Source organism: Sinocyclocheilus rhinocerous, unplaced genomic scaffold (assembly GCF_001515625.1).
Source record: "Sinocyclocheilus rhinocerous isolate Xijiao unplaced genomic scaffold, SAMN03320098_v1.1 scaffold891, whole genome shotgun sequence".
Lineage (NCBI taxonomy): Eukaryota > Metazoa > Chordata > Actinopteri > Cypriniformes > Cyprinidae > Sinocyclocheilus > Sinocyclocheilus rhinocerous.
The window spans coordinates 183,382-189,381 of record NW_015639768.1 but is presented as its reverse complement, the minus strand read 5'-3'; positions in this window follow the sequence as shown (position 1 = coordinate 189,381).

Here is a 6,000-nt window from a genome sequence, read left to right as displayed (position 1 = left end):
TGTTTTCAACATTGATAATCAGAAATGTTTCTTGAGCAGCAAATCAGCATATTAGAATGATTTCTGAAGGATCATGTGACACTGAAGACTGGAGAAATTATGCTCAAAATACAGCTATGCATCACAGCAATAAATTACATTTTAAAATATATTCACATAGAAAATAATATTTCACAATTTTTTTTATCATCAAATAAATGCAGCCTTGGTGAGCAGAAGACTTCTTTAATAAATAAATGACTTTTTTGTCTTTTGTATGATTTCAGATGGCTTTGAATGTAGCACACACATCGTATGAACTACATTTATGGGTAAATATGTTGATAAAGAGACAATTTTAGGATATTATTAGCATTTGATAAAGGTTCTTACAGGAACACAAAAGATTATATTTTGAGAAATTTCTCAGGTTTTTTGTCCATGCAATGGAAGTCAATGGACTCCAATGTTTTTTGTGTTCTGCATACACGTTTATAAAGACATGAGGGTGAGCAAATGACGAAAGAATATTCATTTTGGGGTGAACTTTCCCTTTAAGCTGCTAGTGACGTTCTGGATTGTCCTGAGTGATGCATTAATGGTTTCTAATGTTCAAGTATTGTGTAGAAGCAAAACACCAGAGACCGTATCAGGAGGAGGAAACCGCTGTTGTCATTATTGCTGTCAGATTTGATTGCCAATGTGTTATTGGACCCAAAACCTTCATTTTGTTCCCCAGTTAACTTGATAGGAGTCTTATGAGTACGGCTATTACTGAGACAGAAAATAGCTGTTCGGGAGCGTTGCCAAGTTGGCTGCAAGTGTTTCCTAAAAGCAGTGGTTCTCGACCTCATTGTCCACAACATTATTTGATACCAGCAATATTTGATGATCAGGATTTTGAAAAATATTTGACACTTAAAAAAAAAAAATTTGAAATTGTTTTTACTCAGAAATTGCTAGCAAATTTCACAAACAATTAGAAAGAAATGGTACACTTTAAAAATAAATCCACTTATTTAAACTTAAAACGTAAGTTCAACTGCCTTATATTTTTAAGTATAATCAACTTGGATGTAAAAGATATTTCAGCTTAAAATACATTAAACTGACTTAAAAATCAAGTTGAAATTCGTATAAAAAAGTTGAAATTGCTCAACTTATTTTGATGAGTTGAAGTAATGTAAAAATGTATATTCATAAATCATATTTCCAGGTCTATAAATAATCATTAAATCAACTTAAAATTGGTCGAGCACCATTTCATTCATTTGCTTTTGTATACAAATGAATTTTGCATTAAGCTACGATTCTTCGTGTGTTATTTTAGTAGCAGTGAGATACTATTGTATTGTTTATTAATATTTTAAGCCAGTTTTTATTTTTATTTTTCTGTTTTCATTTTAATTTTAGTTCAAGTTTTAGTAGTTTTGATGTGTTTTTGTTATTTTTAGTTTTTATAGTTATTTTGTTTTATGGTTATTTAGTATTTAATTATATAGTTAATATACATTTTTATTTCAGTTTTTGTTATTTTAGTACAATTTTAGTAACTTTAGTTAAATTAGAATGCAAAATGTTGCCTTGGCCACTAGCTGAAATAAAGTTTTTATATTTTATTTTGTTAACGTTTGTTTTATTTCAAGTAATGAAAAATTTTTTTTTTTCATGGTTTTAGTTTTAGTTTCCATTTTAGTTAAATCTCATTTAGTTTTTACTCACTCTCATGTCATTTAAAAACTGTATGATTTTATGCCATCAAGTATTTTTTTCATACAGTGAATGTGAATGATTACAGTAGCTGTCGAGCTCCAAAAAATGACAAGCACACCATAAGTATAGTGCATCGTGCAAAAAAGTCTTACATTTATGTTTTTTTTCCCATGAACTTTTCCCCTCCATCGTAGCTCATTTCAGACAAGCACAAATATGTGAATAGCATTTAACAGAACTCGACATTTTAACAATCCTACAACCCAAAAGGAGCAAAATGTCTGTAAAAAGTACATTTGTTAGCTGCGAAGAAAGCGAGGGAGAGTCGAGTTAAACACAGATGGAAAATAATTTCCAGATTTTCCCTCGCGGCGCTTCGGGCTGCAGAAATAAATATGATGTCTAGAAATACATCCAGGTGGTTTCGGGGAAATGCATAAAGGTACAAAACGGAAGCATGATGTTCTACAGCAGCAACATGCAGAGAGCTTGAACAAGTGAAAGATGGGACTGGTTGAGCGCAGAAGCCTGGCTTGACTCATGCATTATTGCTGACCTGTATTGATTGAGCGGGGGCAGAAATGATGTTGAGAGATAGACGAGCGTTAGAGAATAGAGAGGGAGAATGCGGGGGCTTGAAAATGAGAGGATGTTGACACTGCTGTTAAACACATGAGTCACCAACCTTCCCCCCTCAGTCATTAGCATGAACGGCAGGAACAAGAAATAAATGGGTCACTCGCTCCTGAACAGATGAACGCACCGCATGTTTTAGGGAAATCTAAATATCCTTAAAACAAGATGCATTGAGTTGAGAAGCAAGATTGCATAAGATAGTGTGTTATGACATGTTTTCAGAGGATTTATCCTGAGTTAAGTTTATTTTTTCTGACCCCGTTGGCAAATTGTTAAAGATTTATCCTTGAAACAAGAAAAACAACAATTTGCCAGTGGAGGAAGAAACATACACTTGATTCAGGATAGACTACCGTTTAAATCTTTAGGGTTGGCAGGATTTTTTATTGTTTTCATAAGTCTCTTCTGTATGGAAGCCCGTTTCCGCCACTGAATAATAAAAAAAAAGGTTATTGCGACTTTTTATCTCACAATTCTGACTTTTTTTCACAGAATTGTGAGATATAAACTCGCAATTGTGAGTTATAAAGTCAGAATTGCGTGATATAAACTCGCAATCGCAAGTTAAAGTCCAATTTTGAGGGGGGAAAAAGACCGATATGTTCTCAGGATTGCGAGTTTAGGCTATATCTCACAATTCTGACTTTATAACTCGCAATTGCGTGTTATAAAGTCAGAATTGCGAGATATATACTCGCAATTGCGAGAAAAAAGTCTGAATTGCGAGATATAAACTTGCAATTGCGAGAAAAAAAGTGATGAAACTGACCTGCACTTGAAGCCCTGAACAGGTCAGTGATGTTGCTACATTTCACTGCTTTTTCTGGCCGCTTCATCTCTTTCATCGAGTCCCTCGCATCGGTTCTGTTCGGAATCGTTTGACGGAAGCGCGGATCAGACGTGAGCTGATTATAGTGCAGCGCTGCCAGTCAAGACGAACAGATTTATGATTTACCGTATTGTCCCGAATATAAGACGATGTTTTTGGAAATACATAAAAAACGCGGTCGTCTTATATTCAGGGTCTAGACTTTGACATGTCAATAATACACCCACAACAATAGGTGGCGCCAAAATAATAATAATAATAACTGCAAAAAAGCAAACAAAAAAAACAACAAAAAAAACAGGCCAAATCAGCCGCCAGGCCACCGGGAATTCTCCCGGTGCTCCCGATGGCCAGTCCGGGCCTGTACTTAACTGATTAGTAGCCTATATAAGGGAATAGACTATTTCCAGACAAAAGTTGAATAAGGCCACTAGGAATGGCATCAAATATACTGCAAACTATTTAGCAGTTACAGGGATCTTATAATAATTAAGGAATTCACAGTAATTAAAGAGATGTCCATTATTCTTGAATAGCTGTCTCACCAAGCTTATACCATTATTGTACTAGTTTCTGTAAAATAAGGACTTATTTTTTAACAGTATGGCTCTCGCTAAATAGAGTGCTGTGTGAATGGATGAAGTATTTTTGTAGGTCAAAACCATAGACTGTATAAAAAAATTGGACGTAGTGTCCGTGACCTAACCCGTAGACTTCCGACGAGCGTTTTGAAGCCTAAAGTAGGCGGAGCCAGCCGTCGCCATCTTGGCAGCGCGTCACCGCGCGTCACTCCCGGATCATCGAAAATGAGCAAAGAGGCGGGAGCTGGCTGCTGAAACCACGCCCACCTAGCTCGACGGTGGTGACAGCAGCGGCAATCCACTTGTCACTCAAGTGGCCACGCCCTTAATTATGCAGAACTTTAAGGCTTAATATAATTTAAACGGATGAGTCAAAAAAAAATTAACTCTATTAAAATTAAAATTAAGTTGCCGTTCGGTCAAAACCCAGAACGAGTTAACATTTTAGCACTTCCGGTTACATCGTCCTGAAGTCATGAGTTTTTAGTTAAATGCCTAAAATAATGTCTGTGGTTCACACAATCTCAAGATATATTCACATTTTATTCTATGACATAAAATACAAGAGTAATATCCCTTGTGTTCTTTAAGTAGACAAGTGCTAAATTGAACTAAAGAGATTGTCTGACTATTTTTATGTCTTTACAGGAATAGTTTACCCCAAAAATGAAAATTTGCTGAAAATATACTGACCATCAGGCCATCCAAGATGTAGATGAGTTTGTTTCTTCATCAGAACAGATTTGGAGACATTTACATCACTTTCTCACCAATGAATTCTCTGCTTTGAATGGGTGCCGTCAGAATGAGAGTTCAAACAGCTTGTAAAAACATCACAATAATCCACAAGTAATCCACATGATTCCATCAATTAACATCTTGTGAAATAAAAAGCTGTGTGTTTGTAATAAACAATTCCATCATTTATATGTATTTAACTTCAAACTCTTCCGGCTAAAACATGAGTCCTCGATCCATAATATTGCTTTGTCTAGTGAAAAAATAATCTAGTCTGATTCAGGAGAGAAATCAAGCACTGTTTACAAGTGAAAACAGTTTGAAGACAAGCAGGGATGGACTTTTTTTTTTTTTTTACTGAGGGAAGCTTTATTATGGATTATAGCTAGTATTTTGGCCAGAAGCAATGGTTAAAAATGTTGAAACGCCTTAATAATAGATTTCTTTATTACAAACACACAGCTTTTCGCTTCAAAAGACTCGGACTGGAGTTGTGTGAATTACTTGTGGATTATTGTGATGATTTTTATCAGCTGATAAAATCTCATTCTCACGGCACCCATTCACTGCAGAAGATCCATTGGTGTGAGCAAGTGATGTTATAATAAATTTCTCAAAATATGTTCCAATGAGGAAACAAACTCATCTACATCTTGGTTGGCCTAAGAGTGAGTACATTTCCAGCGATTTTTCATTTTGGGGTGAGCTATTTCTTTTAATAATAATGCATAGCCCACATGTTTTCCATACCAAAAACTTGATTGAGATGCAGTTACCCATATATCCACCAGAGGTCCTATTGGCAGCATCATTCGAATTGCTAAAACATGCAACACACACTACTCTTATTTTGTTGCACTGTGAAATGTAAATATGAAAAGGTGTCAATAATTGCTCACTGGATGTGTAATGCAGATTCATAATGGCAAAAATATAACCAACAATGCTAATGTTAAGTTTAACGTTCTTGCACATTTGTATGTGAAGCAGGCAGAGACTGTCTATGTCCAGGGCTAGGTTTAGACCTGAAGCTCTGCTGTGAAATTCCTGACTGCAGTGAGAGGGCATCTAGGGCAGGGTGCTGAAAGAATGTGAAATATATCGTTTTAGAGTAGAAGAAAGACTGAGGGAAAGAGCGGATCCATAACAGAAGGAAAAAATGTTTGTTTTGAATTGGGATAGAAGTAAAAATATCTGACAGTCAAACACAAACCCATGCATTCTTTCACATCCATTTTTTTAAACCTTACATCAAACATTTTTTTAGGAAAACTAATATCTCCACTTACACTGTGGACATAATTTTGTCACTGATTTGCAAGGGGATTTTTAAAGGGGTCATATGATGCTTTTTTAAAGATCATTATTTTGTGTATTTGGTGTAACAGAATATGTTGACATGCTTTAATGTTCAAAAAACACATTATTTTTCAAATACTGTACATTATTGTATGTCCTCTATGACCCGCCTCTGTGAACATTTGGGCGGCATTATGCAAATGTTTCCACATAGTGAGGTAGATA